Source organism: Macaca mulatta, chromosome 4 (assembly GCF_049350105.2).
Source record: "Macaca mulatta isolate MMU2019108-1 chromosome 4, T2T-MMU8v2.0, whole genome shotgun sequence".
Taxonomy (NCBI): Eukaryota; Metazoa; Chordata; class Mammalia; order Primates; family Cercopithecidae; genus Macaca; species Macaca mulatta.
Genome location: NC_133409.1, coordinates 48,403,638 through 48,422,983, shown reverse-complemented (window position 1 = coordinate 48,422,983; position 19,346 = coordinate 48,403,638). Strand labels below are relative to the sequence as shown.

Below are 19,346 nucleotides of genomic sequence, written 5' to 3'. Positions count from 1 at the left end.
TGTATGTTTTTGTAAATGTCAAAAAATGTAGCATAGAAAGGGAACCATCCAACAGGAAGAGATAAAAGTCTCTGTAGAGTGATGTCTCAAAATAAAAAATGCTACAAAATGGAAAAATATAGCATAAATATTAGAAACAATTTTGACTTCATTTTATATCTCATTCATGCTCCCATATTTTATTAATAAAAATAATAGTTTAATGCCACTTCAAATTGGTGGTTTTGGTAGGTTGGTGGAAGAAAAGGCCAGAATGAAAGAAATTAAAGTGGTGGTAGGTGGCAGGTAGAGGCAGTAAAAGGCGACTCCCGTTTCATGGCAATGGGCAGTGAGGGAAGGCAAAGGAGGCCGGCTATCTGAGACATGTAACAGGGATTAGGAGGGTGTGTATGATCTTACAAAGTAGGAGATCCAGGCAGTATTTTGATTGGCTAAAAGTCAGAGTCAAAGGAGATAGAAAGGGAATGACTGATAAGCAAGGCCCAGGAAAAGAAAGGGATTAGGATTATAAATACAGATGAAGCATCCTTCCCTTTAAAGTGAAATGCAAGCACTTTTGCTGACAGTTGGAAATAGAGCTGAGTGCAAAGGATTTGGGGCACTGCTATGGATAATGTGCTAGGAAGTCCATAGAATATTTAAAAGGAAGACTGTCATGAATCAGGAAGACCTAACAGAGATCTAATAACAAGATTTTGTAATAGAACCAACCAGAATGTTTTCCCAGGCTGTCTTGAGGTCTGTGAAAATGAGGATTTAGGAAAAAGAGGGTTTAGGAAAACTTGAGGATCCTAGGGATTTTGTAGCACAATGGCTTGGGTAACTGGGACAGATAAAAGGTTGAAAATAAGGGATGCTATGAGAACAGAAGAACGTCTTTAAGCAACTGGCTAGCATTTCTAAGCTGGTACTTGGATTACATGAGATATCACACCTAAAGATATTAGTGACAGACAGTAAACACTTAATTAAAGATAGTCATTCCTGTTTTCACTTCTTTTGCTGGATAGATGTGACAAGTGACACCAAACCAATTAGGGCTGATCATGTGCTCTGATGCCAGGGATGCATTGCCAGGCATCACAGCAGTACTACCCCGCCCCATGATTCCAGCCTTGCTATTCAAAGCGGATCAGCAGCACTCATGTCACCTGAAAGCTTTTAAATGTACAGGATCCCAGGTCTCACTCTGATCTGCTCTGATCCTGCATTTCAATAAGATCTTATGCACATATAAGTTTGAGATGTTCTGCTTGGGGAGGCTCTACTTTGGCCACCTTGAGCCTCCTCCCTTCCCATGGAGTGAAGAGATCCTGTGGCCAAGTGGCTTGTCTATGCGGAGCATGCACCTCTTCCCTTGGAGATCACACCTGGAGTAACTGTGAGCCTGGAATTCCCTGCCCACATAGTCATGAGTATGCCTTGGGGCATTTGTGGATCTCCCCCTCCAGTCTGAACCCGAAGGTAGACTGTGCAATAAATGTGTGTTTGCCTTAACCTGAGGGTGGTAAAGGCACATCTGTTTCTGGAGGGTGAGGACCAAAGGTTTGCATTTTGTCTGGGTGTCTAAATACAGGCATGAAGCCACTTCAGTCCTGGATGGAGCCACTGATGCAAATCTCTTCATCTTTGCCATATAACATAACCTAATCAAGGGAATGACATCCCATCATATTCACAGGTCTCTCTGATACTCTATGGAAGGGGATTGTACACGCTGTGCAGCAGGGGATGGAATCTTGGCGTCATGTTGGAATTCTGCTTATCATAGGCTCCCACTGTGTTCTTTCTTTCCAAATTGTTTTGACTCTTTTAAGTCCTTTGCATTTCCATTCAAATGTTAGAATCTCCGACTGTTAATTTATACAAATATCCTGCTAGAATTCTCATGGTGACTGTTTGGGGAGAGCTAACATTTTAATAATATTGAATCTTCCAATCCATGAGGATCATTTGTATCCCCTAACTTGGGTCGTCTTTAATTTCTCTCAGCAAAGTTTTTGGTTTTCAATGCACAGATACTGCACGTATTTTGTTGAACTTATCCATAAATATTTCATGTTTTGTGATGCTATTGTGGAGAGTATTATATTTTTTAGATTCTTTTTTGTTAGTTTATAAAAATGAACCAATTTCTGAATATTGACATTATATTTTATACCTTTGCTAAATTCATGTAGTAGTTCTAGTCGCTATTTTAGAAATAGTTTTGCATTTTATACTTACACGATCTGCAAATAAAGACAGTGTTTTTCCCTTATAATTTTATGCATTTTACTTCTTTTTTTTTTTTTATTGCACTGCCTGTGACCTGCAGCAATATGTTGAATAGAAGTGATGGAGAGTGAGCATCCTTGCCTTCATCTCTATCTTAGGGAAAGTGTTCAGTCTTTCCACACTTAAGTTTTATATTAGCTGCAGGCTTCTCTTAGTTGTCTTTTATCAAGTTGAGAAAAATCTCTTCTATTCTTACTTTATTTGGGAATTATATACATACACAATGAATAAGTGCTTAATTTTTGAATTTTTTTCAGATGGTTTTGTTTCATATATTGAGATGATCATATAGTTTTCCCTCTTTATTCTGTTAATATGGTGAATTATATCAATTGATTTTGAAAGTCAAACCAACCTTATATTCCTGGTCATCATATATTATAATTTATATAAATATATATATGTTTTTACTGGATTCAATCTGCTGATACTCTGCAAAGAATTTTCTTTTCATCTCTATTCATGAAGTATACTGATCTCTGATCTGTAATTTTCTTTTCTCATAATGTCTTCACCTAATTCTGGGAATAGTATAAATTCTGGAATCAAAAGATGAGTTGGGAAGTGTTTCCTCCTCTATTTTCTGAAGGGTTTTGCACAAGATTAGTGTAATTTATTCCTTATGCAATTGATATACTTCCCTAGTAAAGCCGTCTGGACTTGCAATTTTTCTGTTGGGTAGATTTGTGAATTCATTTTCTTTAATAAATATAGGGCCATTTGGGCTTCCTACTTTTGCTTGAGTTGATTTTGGTCATTATTATCTTTTGTGGAATTGCTATATTTCATCTATGCTTTTGAATTTATAAAATTGTTCTTAATATTTCATCATGGAAACTAACAAATGCTATGAATCAGGTATTTTTTCCCTAGAGAGAGCCCACTGTTAAATATTTACTAACATACCACTATTAGGAGTCACTTTCTGTTCACCACGAGTGATCATTCACAGCATCCACAACACATGAGACTCAGTGTGAAGCTTTGGTCAATACTTTGATCCCTACCTTATACTGAGGGAATTATATGGGTTATTAAAAGTGAAGTGACTTTCAAGAAAGTGTTAGTTACCTTTCTAAGTGTAATACTAGAAGGTCAGGAGGCCCAGCTAACTGAGTAATCAGTCTTCTAAATAATTCTTTAGATATAAACACAGAACAGATGGTAGCTTCTTGGCTTCCTGCACTGATATCCTCCTGATAGTATAGCCATCAGCAAACCCAAAATAAATTTGAACTCTCCTACCAGGGCATGGATATGGAACAAAAATAGTTTCTCTTGGACAGGCTAAGCGATACTGAAACCTTCCACTGTTGTGAAGAAGTGTCTTCTCTGGCCAGGAGCAATGGCCAGCTATTCCTCATCCTACACCTGCTGCTTCTTGGCTGCCAGGAACAGAATACTGTACTTGAACTGAGAGTGGAAGGAGCACAGTCACTTTCCAGTCCTTTAAGCTTTGAGACAAAATACTTGAGTGACAGCTAGTCATTGATGTCTCATTTGAACCCCCAGAATTACTAGGAAATTAATGCCAAAAGAAAATTGGATTCACAATTTGCCTCCTTTTGAAAGGAGTCTCTCACATGGAGTCTAACAGAAGCTGAAACTTCAGCTTTAGTCCACTTCTAAGAAGAAGCTTTATTGATTAATGGGAAATTCTTTGGAATTGGGTAAGACCAATTAGAATGCAAAGGATGTTGGAGAGAAATTTGCCATGAAGAAGGCTAAAGAGTCACTTATCTATAGATTGGTCTATAAAGGCCGGATAGCATCATCTCAAACATTCACTGTTGACGGAGGGAAGGAAGGAGGGAAGAGGGGAGGAAATGGATACATCCTTAAAGTCTGCAGCTTCAACTGGATAAAATCTTATATATATTCTGATATGTCAGTACTGAGACTTTACCAAATACTCATAGGAAAAAGCTTAAATTCTGTTTGGGGCTCTATTACCTTGCTTCCAGATTTCTTTTTCATGACTTACTTTCCAGTCAATTCTTTCTGTTGCAGAAGGGTAATCTTTAGAAATGTTTCCAATTGTGATTTCTCTATGCAAACAGAGAAAGCATGGGCATGAGAATAAGTTGGGTGTTGTGCATGCTATCTGGCTTCGTCTCTGAGGGCCCCCATGCAAAGAGTGAATGTTTCCTTCAGCAGGACCCTTGCCTTCCTACTTTCGAGATCTACGGAATCCTGGGTGTCCAAGTCCTCTCCTTCTGGCTGATTTTCCTCAACCATACCCTCAAATTCAGAAACGTATAGTGAAGCTTAGGGCTCTCTAAAATGCCACAGTCTCCTTTGTTCCAGAGGACAATCAGTTTCTAGGATTCATTCCTAAAAGCATGACATGGAATTCCTCTCCTTAGAATGTAAGTCTGTGAGTAATGTTAATTTTTTATGCTATGAATTCTGCCCAAATCATCTTAAAACCCGAATCTCCATATAGAGAATTGCCAAAGCACATGTTGATGTTATGCTCTTTTTTTCATGGGTTTTAACTTCATCATTTTGGTACATTTACAATTTATCCATATTTGCCTAGATTTCTGTTCTTCATTATCTCTACTGACTCAGGAAGTAATGATAGAATACAAACCCAGCTCCTACAAATGCCTACATGATTTGGTTCCTTCCTTTCTCTCCAATCTCGGCCTGTGCCATGTTCTGTCTTGTTCCTTCAAGCCCAACCGGTAATTTGTTCCTGAAAATTATTAAGCTCTTTCCCGATTCAGGGCCACAGCATTTTCTACTCTGTGCCAGGAATGCTCTTCCCCTCCTTTCACATGGCTGGATTCTCTGTTCTTTCAGGTCTAGCTTAAATAGCACCTGCACTAGACCTTCCACTGCTCTGTTGTCTATTACAGAACTTGGCAGACAACAGGCTCTTGCTGTTGTTGCTGCTGCTCAGTTCTTCCTTGTTTTGTGGCTCCTCTATGAGAAAGTGAAGTATCAGAGAACAGGAATTAGTTTGTCCTGTTCATTACTGGTTCCCCACTGCCTGGCATAGAGCATGGATGTGATAAAAATTTGCTGAATAAATGAATAAAGTCTATTGCTGTTCCTTGTACCTGCCAGACTCCACATCTCCCACAGGAGCAAGTACCTTTTTACTCCTTTTCTTCCTATTGACCTAAAATTCCTCCTGTATGTTCCCTGTGGATTTTTGTCCTTCTGTGTGTAAGGAAGAAATCTCCTTCCTTCCAGGCTACTCTTATGGCCCAGCCCTTCTCAGATCATCTATGAGATAGCTCCTCCCTCACCTGCTTAAGTCTTCTATCATCCTATAATAATCCTCTGGACTTCAAGATCAAGAGCAAGACTGAAAGCTCTCTTTCCTTAAGTCAACCAAAAATTAGTAGAATGAGAAACAGAAGCAAAACTGATGAAACAGTAGGAAACACCCATAATCCAAACATCACTCTTTAAAAGGCTGCCAAGTGTTAGGAAAATTAAATGAGGACATGGGGAGACTCTGATGGAAGAAACAAGATCCTGCAGCTCTCTGGTTCAGCGAGCAGAACAGAGCAGTCTTTACAGGTGGCAAACCCTGAAGGACATTAAATGACCCTTGGCTGGGAACATGAGGTCTCGATGCATGGAAGCACTGGGGAAATGCTCTGATCCCTGTTTGGCATTAGGGGTCAGAGGTGAGGATGCTAAACATGGAAACGGGCTAGTGTGTCATCTCTGCCAGAGCAGGATGTGGGTGCACTAAGGTCAACAAGAAAAGAGTGGTGGTAACAAGCCTGAATATATGGCTCATGCTCACCTGATGGAAACAAAGCTTTATGTCACCATCCAAAAGAGTTGTGATAAAAATGAGCTGAGGAGAGAGAAACGAGTTGAGCTCACACAGAGGCCATTCTCCAGGACAAGGCAGTCGTGGAAAATAGATGGAAATTCAAGCTGCCCTAGCTCCGTTCCCTAGCCTGTCTCCAGTTCTATCCTTTCACAAATAGCTGGCTCGGTAAGAACAAACCAATTTAAGAATGCATAATCACAAGAAACGAAACAGTATGGGATGTAGTCATAGATACCACAAAAAACATAAAGAGGAAGATGATTTTAAGAAGTCAGCAGAATGATACACACCAGAAAAGTTTGCCCCAATAGGTATAATTCATGATCAAATAATTCTCCATTAAAGAAAAGAGGTCAAAGAAGAAAAACTGAGATTCGAGAGAAGATAGAGCAAGAGGAGAAGAGGATAAAGGTGAATGAACTTATGAAATAAAAAAAAAAACATAAAAAATAAAACTAAAAGTCACATTAGAGGCAGTAAAAGGAAAAATTGCCTTTGGTGAAGACAGTCGGGGTTTAGCTTTCTGCAGAACTGTGGACTAGATACACTGAAAAACCTTCCCACTGTGAAACACTAGGTGCTAAATAAATTACAACAAATATAATTTTAAATGTATTGCTGAGCACACAAGAAAGGAAGGGAAATCACTAGGAGCCACAAAAAAAAAAAAAAAAAAAAAAAGAAGAGAGGAAAAATGAAAACAGAAGCAAACTCAGAAACTGGGACTGCCTGGAGGCAAATACCAATATGAGAGTCAGAGCACTCTGTGGACTGTGGTCAAGGAGGTGGAAGGCAAGGCCTGAGGCCACACAACGTGATGGAGGAAATCAAGCCAAAAGAGCCTGGCCCGCAGAGGGCCTACACCTTCAGAGAAAGGGGAGCCTGGAGAAAGTACTCTCTACCAAGTCAAATAAATTGCTTTTTACTCCTAATTGCCCAGACTTTTTTAATCAAAAAGGTTTTTTAATTTCATTTAATTTTTTTCACATTGAGATAATCATTTTTTCCTCTTTTATCTTTGTATTAGTGAAAGCGAAGCTAAGATAATTAAGCAAGGTCTGCAAGGTCTGAAAATAAATTTTAAACTTACACCAAATAACTGTAATGGATACTGTAGTGCTTTCCCAGATCCCCTCTTCAGAGTCAGGGCATCCATTGGCCAGTGCTTAGGACTATCAGTTGCTGGCCGTTCTCAGCTGTATCCTTCAACGGGAGTTGCCCTCAGCTACAGGGAATGGAACAGCCCAAGGTCATGCTCCCTCCTCAAGGCAGTACAAACCCAATGACTGGCTAATGCAAGGATACAAAGACCCTACCCAAATTTAGGATGACTGTGAAGGGCCATCCCAGCTCAAGAGCTCCTACTGTGTCTCAGTTACAACTACAATATGGGTGAGCTTCCCTCTCTGCCCAATGCTGTCTTCCTTACTTCCTAACAGGGGCACCTCCCAAAGGCTGCCTCCTTCTGCATCTCAGAGCCTGGTCACAGGAGTCCAATCTAAGACAGCACCATTCATGTAGAAGTGCAACAGACAGATACATTGAAGCACGAACATATTTGTAATAAATAAATCACTATAAGGAAATGTATAAAAAGTAAACATTCTTTACAATCTTCACCTGCAAAGATCTTTATTGCCAAAGGGAGAGGTATATCTTTCAAGATCTTTTTCTACATATGTAAAATGCACTCTACACATTATTCTATGAAATTAGGTCATACTATACCTAGTCTTCTGCAATTCTTCTGACTTAATATTTTAAGAAGATACTCCATGGTTCTTAAGTGCTCCATAGAACCCCACTGTAGGATGATGTACCATAGTTTACTCAAGTACTCACTAATGGATATATGCATTCTTTCCAATTTCCCAGTTTCTAACAAGGCCACAGTAGATGTGTTACATGTATGTTTTTATGTACTTACATTGGACCTCAGAGGGATAATTTGCAAAAAGCAAAATTACGTTTGCACCAACCTACATACTAGGAGAGATGCTCCAGGATCTGAGGCCCCCATTGTTGGCTCGGCTTGCTGACATGAGGCTCCTTTGTCACTCCCTGTCCCAGTACCACTGCTTTCACCCCAGCTTCAGGCTCTAATGTCCCTATCCTGGACTCCTGCAGTAGCCTCTTGGCCAGGGTCACTGGCTTCAGTTCTCTTTAACTCCATCTATGCTTTATCTTGGTGTCTGAGTAAGCTTTGAAGAACTTGCCAGTTCAAAAGTCCCAACGGCTCCTCCATGCCTGCAGGACAAAAAATCAAACTTCCTTTGTGGTCAAGCCCCAAATGCTCTTCCCAGTCCCTTTCCAGCTTCTTCCAGGGACCCTCTTCACCAGACTATGTGTGGCTTCCCAAACTCATCACACACTCTAAGTATACATTCCTTTGTGGGTTTTATAACTGCAGCTTTAAATTCATTAAAAAACAACCCATTTCAAAATCCAAGCTTTATCCATTACTGCTATCGTGGTGCACTTGTTTTCTTCCCCCAGTTTCTTGTCAAACATAATTGCTTCTTTCCTTGACCCCCACAACACTGTGCTTGTAACACTGGCCTACTTAACTCTGACTCCTGCACAGCGGCCAGTTCCTCTAAGCTGCTGAGGGCTCTTTCACCCTCCAGGTCCCCATCAATGTTGCTCCCTTTCCCTAGAATGCCTCCCACCATCCCACCCAGCTCACCCTACCATAGGAATGGGAGCTTAGATATCACCCCCCCAACAAGAAGCCTCTCCTGAGCTGTCCTAGCTTCCGGCCCCTGGTCTTCGCACATGCTCTCATAGCACGTTACATTTTTCCTTCGTAACATGAGCACAGTTACCATGAAATAACTGACCGTAGGCTAGGAGCGGTTGCTCACGCCTGTAATCCCAACACTTTGGGAGGCCAAGGCAGGCAGATCATGAGGTCAGGAGATCGAGACCATCCTGGTTAACACAGTGAAACTCTGTCTCTACTAGAAATACAAAAAATTAGCCGGGCGTGGTGGTGGGAGCCTGCAGTCCCAGCTACTCGGGAGGCTGAGGCAGGAGAATGGCGTGAACTCGGGAGACAGAGCTTGCAGTGAGCTGAGATCACGTTACTACACTCCAGCCTGGGCAACAGAGTGAGACTCTGTCTTGGGGAAAAAAAAAAAAAAAGAAATAACTGACTGTGTAATTACTGGTTTCTCTTCCCAGTAGAATGTAAACTCCATAAGGGCAGAGACAAAGTCTATCTCTTCTCTGTTACACTGTCCCATCTCTTTTCCTGCCTTATATTTTGAAACTATTTTGAGTGGCTCCCGCCTATAATCCCAGCACTTTGGGAGGCTGAGGCAGGTGGATCATTTGAGGACAGAAGTTCGAGACCAGCCTGGCCAACATGGCAAAACCATGTCACTACCAAAAATACAAAAAAAAAAAAAAAAAAAAAAAAAAGTTGCCAGATGTGGTGGTTGTATGCCTGTAATCTCAGCAATTCAGGAGGCTGAGGCAGGAGAATTGCTTACCTGAGAAGTGGAGGCTGCAGTGCACCAAGATCACACCACTGCACTGCAGCCTGGGCCAGAGAGAGAGAGACACTGTCTCAAAAACAAAACAAAACAAAAACCCCTCTATTTTGAAATAATCTAAGACTCATAAATTGAAAGACAACACAGTGTTCCCGTGTATCCTTCCCCCAGCTTTCCCCAGTGATATCATCTTACATAGCCATGGTACATCCTCAAAACCAGAAAATTAACATTGATCCCATACTGTAACCTACAGACTAAATTCAGGTTTCACCAGCTTTGACATGCACTCAATTTTGGTGGAGGTGGGAGTGGTATCACACATATAGATTTGTATCACAACTGCCCTGCTCAGGATACAGAAGCATTCTGTTATCACAAAGAAACTCCCTGGTACTAACTCTTTTTTTTTTTTTTTCCTTTCTTTCTTTTTACAGAGTCTCACTCTATCACCCCAGCAGGCCTGGTACTCTCTTGATAGTCACACCCTCCCCACAACCTTAACTAGCCCCTGGCAACTGTTGATTTGTTCTTCATCACTACAGTTTCGTCATTTTGAGAATATTATACACATGCGATCTTTCTCAGTGCTTTATTAAGGCTGGCTTGCCTTTGTGTAGTCTTAACAATCTATGGGCCAGAGATTTCAAAAGCAACATGTTCTTTAAGAATCATAACTACTTTAAGGTAGCTACTATTATTTTACCTACTCTTACAGATGAAAAAAACATATCTTTAGAAAATTTCAATTTTAGTAACTTTCCCAGAGTCAAAAAGTTAATAATGTCCAAACCGGAATGTGAGGTCAGGCAGTGAGACCCCTATGCTTTCAAAGTTTTTTGCAGGGGGAGTAGAGACAGAGTTTCACTTCATTTCCAGTCTGGTCTCGAACTCCTGGTTTCAGGTGATCCTCCAGCCTTGGCCTACCAAAGTGCCGGGATTATAGGCATGACCCACCACACCTGGCCACTTTGAATCTCTCTAAACACTTTTTGTACATATTAGATACTTTTGAGTCTATTAATAATTAGCTGAATAAATAAATTAAATGCCAAAGACTATTATTTCATAGCTAGTTCTGGGTCCCCTAGAAGAACCTGCACATAGTCGGAACTCAACTTTTGGCGAGTAAATCTGGTTAATCATTCTAGAAAAAAACTAAAGGGAAAGGAAAATGGTCATGAATGGTGAAAAATCATCAAGCTGGTCCTCTGGATTGAACATGCCTCACAAGGCCACAGGGTAGCAGCATTCTTGTCTGTTATAGTAATAAATGCATTAATAAAATCTCTGCTGGGCACAGTGGCTCACACCTGTAATCCCAGCACTTTGGGAGGCCGAGGCAGGTGGATCACGAGGCAAGGAGTTCGAGATCAGCCTGGCCAATATGGTGAAACCCCGTCTATACTAAAATACAAAAAATTAGCCAGGCATAGGGCACCTGTAGTCCCAGCTACTCGGGAGGCTGAGGCAGGAGAATCACTTGAACCTGGGAGGCGGGGCTTGCAGTGAGCCGAGATCGCACCACTGCACTCCAGCCTGGGTGACAGAACAGAACAAGATTCCATCTCAAAAAAAAAAAAAAAAAAAAAAGCATTTCAACCAGGATTATTTGAACAGGTACATCTTCCCTCTAGGAAATTCATATCCATAAGAAAGAGAAGCAATAGCGACTTAGAATACTTGCTGGTCCTAACTGATACCTGGGTCTTGCCTTGTACCTTGCACATTTCCTTCCCTACTCAAATTTTAGTTAATAGGCTCCCATCATATTCTCACTTTATCTTTGAGGTGGAATCTTTCCCCAGAATGCCAGCTTGCATGGATGGATCCCTGTGACTAGCTGTCTCTCTGGATTTGCAGATGGGGTCTCTGAGGTTGTACCCTGTGTCATCCCTGTGACTTCAGGCTGAAACCGCACCAATCTTGCCATACTCCTCCAGTTCTGTCTCTTCTCACAGCCTCAGGCATCTCTATCTGGTCAGTTTTACCACTGACCAAAACATGAGAATGATGGCTATTAGGGTTGATTTTTTTCCCACCTACAGAATCCAAATTGCCTGGGCTTGGCTTCTAGTGGTGGCAGTCTTATTTTGTGAAGAGTGATGTCTGAAGGGTCTGGTTAGCAAGGTGGTGTGCATTGTGAGCGGGTAGGGCGTGGCGAAAATAAGGCCTGAAGGGAGGAAACTTTTGTACATCTGGTTGTCTTACGCCTCACACAGGTGAGATTATCCCGTAAGTTGAACATTTTACCACTCTAATAACTAACCCTCCTGTTATGGGCTCAGAGTTAGATCCATTTAGAATGGAACTCCACTCCAAATAAATAAAGCAAGGCTTCTTTCACTCTCTGTCAAGTGACAATAAATGAAATAATTAAACAGATATCCATAAACCTCACATAAGACTATTTTTAATATGCTAGGGAACCACTATCAATTAGGATTGATTTACGTTTCTTTTGGAAAAAAAAAAAAATCTATTTGGGCCTTTTCTCCACCATAAAATCACTGAATAATCAAACTCTTGCTGTCTTTCTGTCTCATTTTTTAAATAAAAGGGGACTATAGATATTTGATAAAATTACATTAATGTGAGTATCCAAAGGGTAGCTGTAAGTTCACAGGAGACACATGCAGCTAAACACGTCTCAGTTACCTGAGGATAAAAGTAAGAAACACCTAATTTAATCCAATCTAGTACAAGTTAATTAACAAACCAACCATGCTTTTTTTTAGAAGCATCCTACGTTAGATGACTATGTGTCAATGCCTATATTTGATGCCTTGGGTGTAGTAGCAGAGTAACAGAATACTATTGACCAGAATACTACTGTAACAGTGGAAAGTGAAGGCTAATCAAATGAAATACAGCCTACCCAAGAAAGATACACTAACAGGAGAAAAATGATCATAATAGTGAGTAGGTGTATGGGCATTAAAGAGCAAAAATGCATCGCCAGTTTTGTAGACAGGACAGGGTTCCCTGGCCACCCGAGGAAGCATTCTGGTCTACCAGGCCAGTCAATCCCCACTGTACAAATGAATTCATCAGATTATAGTAATTTGACTACCTGTCACTAGTATCATCCAATTCAAGTTCACCCAGAATTCAGCGTCCCTTTTGGCTTCTTCGAAGTTATTGCCTCTAGGGAGAGTTTGGGCAATCTGACAATTTTTTAGTCCACCTGATAAGTTTTTCACAACATAAATTACTTATGTTTCTGATTTAATCTTTAGCCTATAATCATTTACTCAGCATAAGTTCATTGACTGAGAGAAGGATTATCTCAAAATAGACTAACAAAACAGAGTGTTCTGGGCTACAAGAACATTTCGGGACTTCCAAGCACACTAGGACACCCACAAATGACTATATCACTGCTCTGGAATTGCTATGGGGCTAGGAGAGGAGGAAGGCTATGGTTTTCTGTTTTGTTTATTTTAGATTATATACATTAAAAACTAGGAAAATACATAGCAAGTTATACACATATTTGCAATGGGAAAAGAACTTTTGGAGAGGCTGGCATATTTGTTTATTGGTATTGTATCAATAACACATCAATATTTTTTGTTTTTCTCTATGAACCATTTGCCATTTACATTTAGAACATGAACATCTTTAAATGCGAGCACACTTACAAACACAATGGTGAATTATTTCCCAAAAGTGAGTAGTTGTAGGAGGACTTTTCTAATACCTTCCTGTGGGACTTTCTTATTATAAGGGTAATAAGTGCTTATTGTGGAAATTGGTGTGAACTTTTGCATTTTGCCTTTAAAATTTTTCTATGATGATCTATGCTGTATAAATAAAGTGGGAGGAGTCAGCAAACAAATGGTCATCTTTGGAATCAATATGACTCAAAGACGGATATACACTGTCCACGAGTCTGCAATCTTTCCGCTTGAGAGCACTTCAGAGCTTTCTTTCTTGGCATTTGGTCTACCTGCTTAGGCCCCATCTAGAATCGTGGACCAATGATAGATATTTTTGTTGTTGAAAAACACTTTTCATCAATTAAGAGATACAGTTATACTCAACTAATTAACTTTGAGTATCAGCAGTTGAGGAAGGTGCCAAGATTGGGGAGAAACATCTGCTTTGACACTGATCTGCTGTGAAGGGGAACCTGGGGATCCAACGTAAATCTACTTCATGAGGGTGATTTTCTCGCCCATGAGCTTTTCTTTCTTTCTCCTCTCTTAATACCCTTTTTGCTTGAGACGCTTCAAGGACAAATGTCATTCATCAAACATCACTGATCAGATCTCATAGGGCAGGCATTTTCTTTCGATAGGACAGAGGCAGAGAAAGAACCAGCTGCTACAGCCAGGATGGCAGCAGTTTTCCCACCCTAATGGGCCCCAGTCTTCTTCCGGACATCACAATCTGTAGGGACGAGTGGCTTCCTGTTGCTCAGTGTCTCTTATTTATTAGGTAAGATCCTCTTCTAGAGTCAGTGAAATCATACGATAGTGGTTAGCTTAGTGACTGGCACTTAGCACTCAATATACGATAACAGAACTTGCCAGAATGTCTATTGAAGGCTTCTTTCCATTTTCCTTACTTCCATCCCTTTTTAAGATAAAAGGCATAAGAAAGTTGCTCTGCCTTTCTTAACACCATAATATAGAAGGCACTTACCCAAACAGTCAAGATTAATTACAGAAGGCCTTTGATGAACAACAGGGCTCAGGATGCTACAGTGTTTGCCTGAGTGACAGATTTGACTTACACCACCTCAAATCCTTGTTTAAAACGGGTGGAGGAATCAATTATAAATTTAAAAAGAAAAGCAGATTTGACTGAAAACCCTTGATAAAGCAGAGTTTTGGTAATTCTTTTAAAATGTTTCACGGTGTAGGTGTCATTCAGTTTTTAGGATGCTGCTGTGGAATGCATTGGATCACTTCTTGCCAAAAATAGTTTTTTTGCAATTGTGTAGCTACAAACTATGCCTTCTTGGAAGCCCAGCGATGATTCACAGATGATATACTGGATACATTTTGCAACCAATTTTTTTAAAGGTAGCCAATTCTACTGATATAACCTTATTTTCACATATTAAAAACAAGCACGTTGGGTAAACATATGGTAGCTAAAATCTGCATGCAATATTTGAAATGAGAAGACAAAGAGGGAAGGTTTTCTTTTCTTGTCAAAACGTGCACTTTGCAAGCTGTCCTGTAAAACTGTATAAAACCATTGGCTCTACAGTGTGAAACAGTGTATCAAAGGGAGACAACAGAAGCACAAATGAACACAGTCTGTTAAGCCACCTCAAGGAAAAAGATAAAACAGTTATTTTCCATCCAGATTCTACACAACTCCTATTCTTATTCTGATACATTCTCCAAAGTTAGAAATTTTGGTCAGCTCAGGCCTTATGTACATAGCTAAAGATGTCTATCAGGCAAATGATGAAAAGCAAAATTAGGTTACGTTTGTCAAAAAGTTTAGAGTACAATCACGCATCACTCAATGACAGAGACATGTTCTGAGAAACATGTCATTAGGCTATTTACCATCCTGTAAACATCATAGACTGTACTTACACAAACCTAGGTGGTATAGCCTACTGCATACCTAGGCTCTATAGGTGGTATAGCCTATTGCTCCTAAGCTACAGACTACTGAATACCACAGGAAACTGCAACACGATATTAAGTATTTGTGTGTTTAAACACACCTAAACATAGTAAAGGCATGTTGTTGGCGGTTTTTTCTTTTCTCTTTTTTTTTTTGTTTTTTGGAGACACAGTCGTGCTCTTGTTGCCCAGGCTGGAGTGCAGTGAAGTGATCACAGCTCACTGCAGCTCGAACCTCTAGGCTCAAGCAATCGATCTTACTGTAGTCTCCCATGTAGCTGGGACTACAAGAGCATGCTACCAAGCAGGTTACTTTTTACATGTTTTGTAGGAACAGGGTCTGGCTGTTCCCCAGGCTGGTCTTAAACTCCTAGCTTCAAGCAACCCTCCCATCTCAGCCTCCCAAAGCACTGAGATTATAAGTATGAGCCACCACATCTGGCCCCTAATACAGTTGTTTTGCTTTTTGTTTTGTTTTTGAGACAAGGTCTCACTCCATCGCCCAGGCTGGAGTACAGTGGCACAATCTCAGCTCACTAAAACCTCCATCTCCCAGGCTCAAGGGATCCTCCCAGCTCAGCCTCCTGAGTAGCTGGGAATACAGGTTTATGCCACCACACCTAGTTAATTTTTTTTTTTTTTTTTTTTTTGTAGAGATGGGATCTCACTATATTCCCCAGGCTGGTCTCAAAATCCTGGGCTCCAGTGATCTGCCTGCCTTGGCCTCTCACAGATTACAGGTGTGAGCTACCATGTCCAGTCCATAATATAGGTTTATAGTCTTATGGGACCACTGCTGTATATGTCATCTGTCATTGATGAAAACGTCATTATACAGCACATAACTGGTTGCTAAGAGCAAGCACTCCGTTAGTTGGAGTGTTAGGGTTCAAAGCCTGGTTGATTTACTGGCATCATTTACTTGCTGTGTGACCTCAAGCAGGCAAGCTCTAAAATGGGAACCCCATCTGTAAAACTGCAAAACAGAAGAGTCTTCTGTGAAGTGAGAATGATGGAAATTCCTACCTTCTGGGGATGTGAGGATTAAATAAATTGTTCCAGTATAGCCCTTAGCACAGTGCCTGGCCCACAGCAAGCATGTAGTGAGAGTCAGTTCTCATTCCATTGTTCAGGCTCTTGGGTTGTTTGCAGGTTTTGCCTCCTTGGGAAGGGCTATGGTGAGAAGACTCAGAAAGTACAAGTGGAACTGTTCGCTCACAGGCAGGAACTAAAACAGGTGACAGCAGAGGCCTCCGTATGTGGTGTATTCTTCAGAACTCTGAGCTAATGGGGTGGGTGCAGGTAGCATTTCTGAATGTTCAGACCAAAACGTTGCTTTATTAATGAATCTGGGGGCCATTTTCCTTTGTTGACTCAGTGTTAATTTTATTATCTAGTGTAACAGCCACCCACTGGGCCAGGGCATGCTCACAGTACCCTCTGGCCAAGGGAGTGCGGAATCTTCCTTCTTTTGAGTTATGTATGCATGTATGAATGCAGTCTTCTTATTTCATAGTTGATTTTTAAGTGAAACAAAGGGGAGGGGAGATGTCGTCAGGATCAAGTGGCAAGGTGATAAAATTCCTCTCTCGTCATGCCTGTGAACTTGGGCATGCCACTCCTTTGTGTCTAGGATTTTTTCTTATTTCACATTCCTCTCCAATCTTTTCTGGTCAAAAATGAACAAAGTAGCAGAGAACCCAGAAAACCACAAAAGCAGACAAGAGTTAAGGGCTCCTTCCACTCCCTCTATGGCATAGCTTTCTTCAGTTTCCTCATGTGGCAACAGCTCCACCAACACAGCCCAAATTCCCAGTATACATTTGTTGCTATGGGTAAATCAAGTACCGACGTAGCCTACTTATGTACAGACCTAACCTAAAGGGACATTCTCTGGTGGGAAACTTCTGGAAAATGTGCTCTTCAGAGGTGCTTAGGAGACTGTGAGCTGGCTGGCAGGGCTACACTCTCCTCACCACCTGCCCTCTCCTCATCTTCCCACTTTCCCACCTGAGTTTCTGCATCACCTTCCCAATAGTCAGAATTATGCCTTAACTTTTGTTCCGTAAGAGGGATAGAAAAAGGTACAATGAATGAAAGTCCTATCCTGGACTGGCTATTTGTGGTAAAATAAGCAAATCATTAGAATGGTAATCACATGGGCACAATTAAGTTAGTAAATTTTGTGTAGGTGGAAGGTCCACTAGCTCCTTCCTTGAAGGGAAATTACTTTTTTATCGGCTGATGTAACAGTACATTTTGGTCCAGCTAAAGGAGTTAAGAGTTACCTCAAAACACCCACGGGGACAGTAGTAATTTCAGGAACACCCACAGAGCAAATAAATTATTGTTTCCTTTTCTACACAGAAAGCAATGGTTAGGGTGGAGGGATGAGGTGAAAGGAGAAAGGTAGAAAGAGAAAGAGAGATAGGGTGAGAGAGAGGGAGAGAGAGAGAGAGACAGAGAGAGAGAGAGAGAGAGAGATGGGGGTGTTGGGGAGATAGAGGGAAAGAGGGAGGGAGTGAAATATTCAGGGAAGGAAGAAGAAGTGTGAATGCTTTTTTTCTTTTCTTTTAAAATCAAGAATATTGCATCTTGTCCCCGGTCCCCAAAACAAGGACATATATAAGATCCTGGTTTTGTGGGTCACATTGTTGAGGACAGGAAACACATGTCTAGTGTTACTGAAAATCAATTCTACCTTTTCCTGATCTCAAATTTCAAATATATATTTTACTTATGACTATAATTATGGGAAGAAAATATCTTCATTTTGTGAGATATTTCTGTGATTTTTTTTTCCCCCAGAGAGAGAGTAGGAACTCTGTGAAATGATCTATGGGACATGATAATGTCTAGGGGAAAGGGTGGTCAAGGAAAATTTTACTTATTGAACCCAGTTGTCTGAATCTCTTGAGCTTGTGGTCTAAAGCAAGGGACACCTCTGACGAATTTGATATGGAGCTTTAGAAATTAAACCATTTCATCAAATGTGTAAGAAATCTTTCCTTGAGAAGGACTTCTTCAAATATCAGATTTCAGTTGTTGTTTATGATACTACTGGTAAGAATACACTAAAAATGATTATTGGTAGAGAATGAATGGGAAAAAATATACCTTTTTGGCTACAACAGAAAATGTCCATGATTAATCTTATCAGCTTTACTGTATATATTTTTCATACTGACATAAAAAATAAATTACCTAGAATCATACTAGTTTTCACTTATTTTACATATTGTTATTCCCTAAATTTGTTACTTATTGCATTTTTTAAAACTCCTGGTTTTGTTTGGGTAGCAATATGCCCAACCCCTAAGGATAAACCATAATTAGTTTAAGCCCTCATGGTAACTTCATTTCCTTCTGCTGCTTCTTGCTTTCCCAGGCCCACACTGCTGGTTGTAGCTCTGTGATGGGTCTGACCAATGGGACCTATGGTGAAATCTGAGGGTGGAGCTTCTGGGAATAATCTATTCGCCTGAGGAAGAAACAGATACTTGGGGAGGGCTCCCTAGAGTTTCTTCCTTTTCTGTCCTTGAACATGGTTGTGAAGGATGTGATGCTTGGTGCTTTATTAACCCTCTCGAGGATTTAGGTGGCAAGTCCAAGGACAAAAAGATAACACTCTGAAGATAAATGTGTGGAAAATATAAAATGTACAAGTCTCAAATGAAAATACTGCCTGGACATGGTGGTTCGTGCCTATAATCCCAGCACTTTGGGATGCCAAGGTGGTGGATTGCTTGAGCTCAGGAGTTTGAGACCAGCCTGGGCAACATGGCGAAACCCTGTCTCTACAAAAAATACAAAAATTAGCCGGGTATGGTGGCACACACCTGTGGTCCCAGCTACTCGGGAGGCTGAGGTGGGAGGATTGCTTGAGCCTGAGAGGTGGAGGCTGCAGTGAGCCAAGATCATGCCACTGCACTCCAGTCCAGGCAACACAGTGAGACCGTGTCTCAATAAAAAGTACAAAATATGAAAACACTGAGCAATACCACCCTGAAACTGCCTGTCAAAAAGTTCCATGTCTTGTGAGATATTAAATATCTTTATTATTTAAACCACAGTTGGCTGGATTACACTCAACTAATATTGAATTATTTAGACACTGCTCCTAATGCTTGGGATAAAGCAGTAAATGAAACACAACTTCCCTGGTCTCACAGAGTA

The 19,346-nt window shown here is 40.7% G+C and overlaps 1 protein-coding gene across 13 annotated transcripts in view; it reads right to left on the bottom strand.

Annotated features, from left to right (window-relative positions):
• Window positions 1-19,346, bottom strand: part of AIG1 (androgen induced 1) — a 276,425-nt gene that overhangs the window by 171,775 nt on the left and 85,304 nt on the right.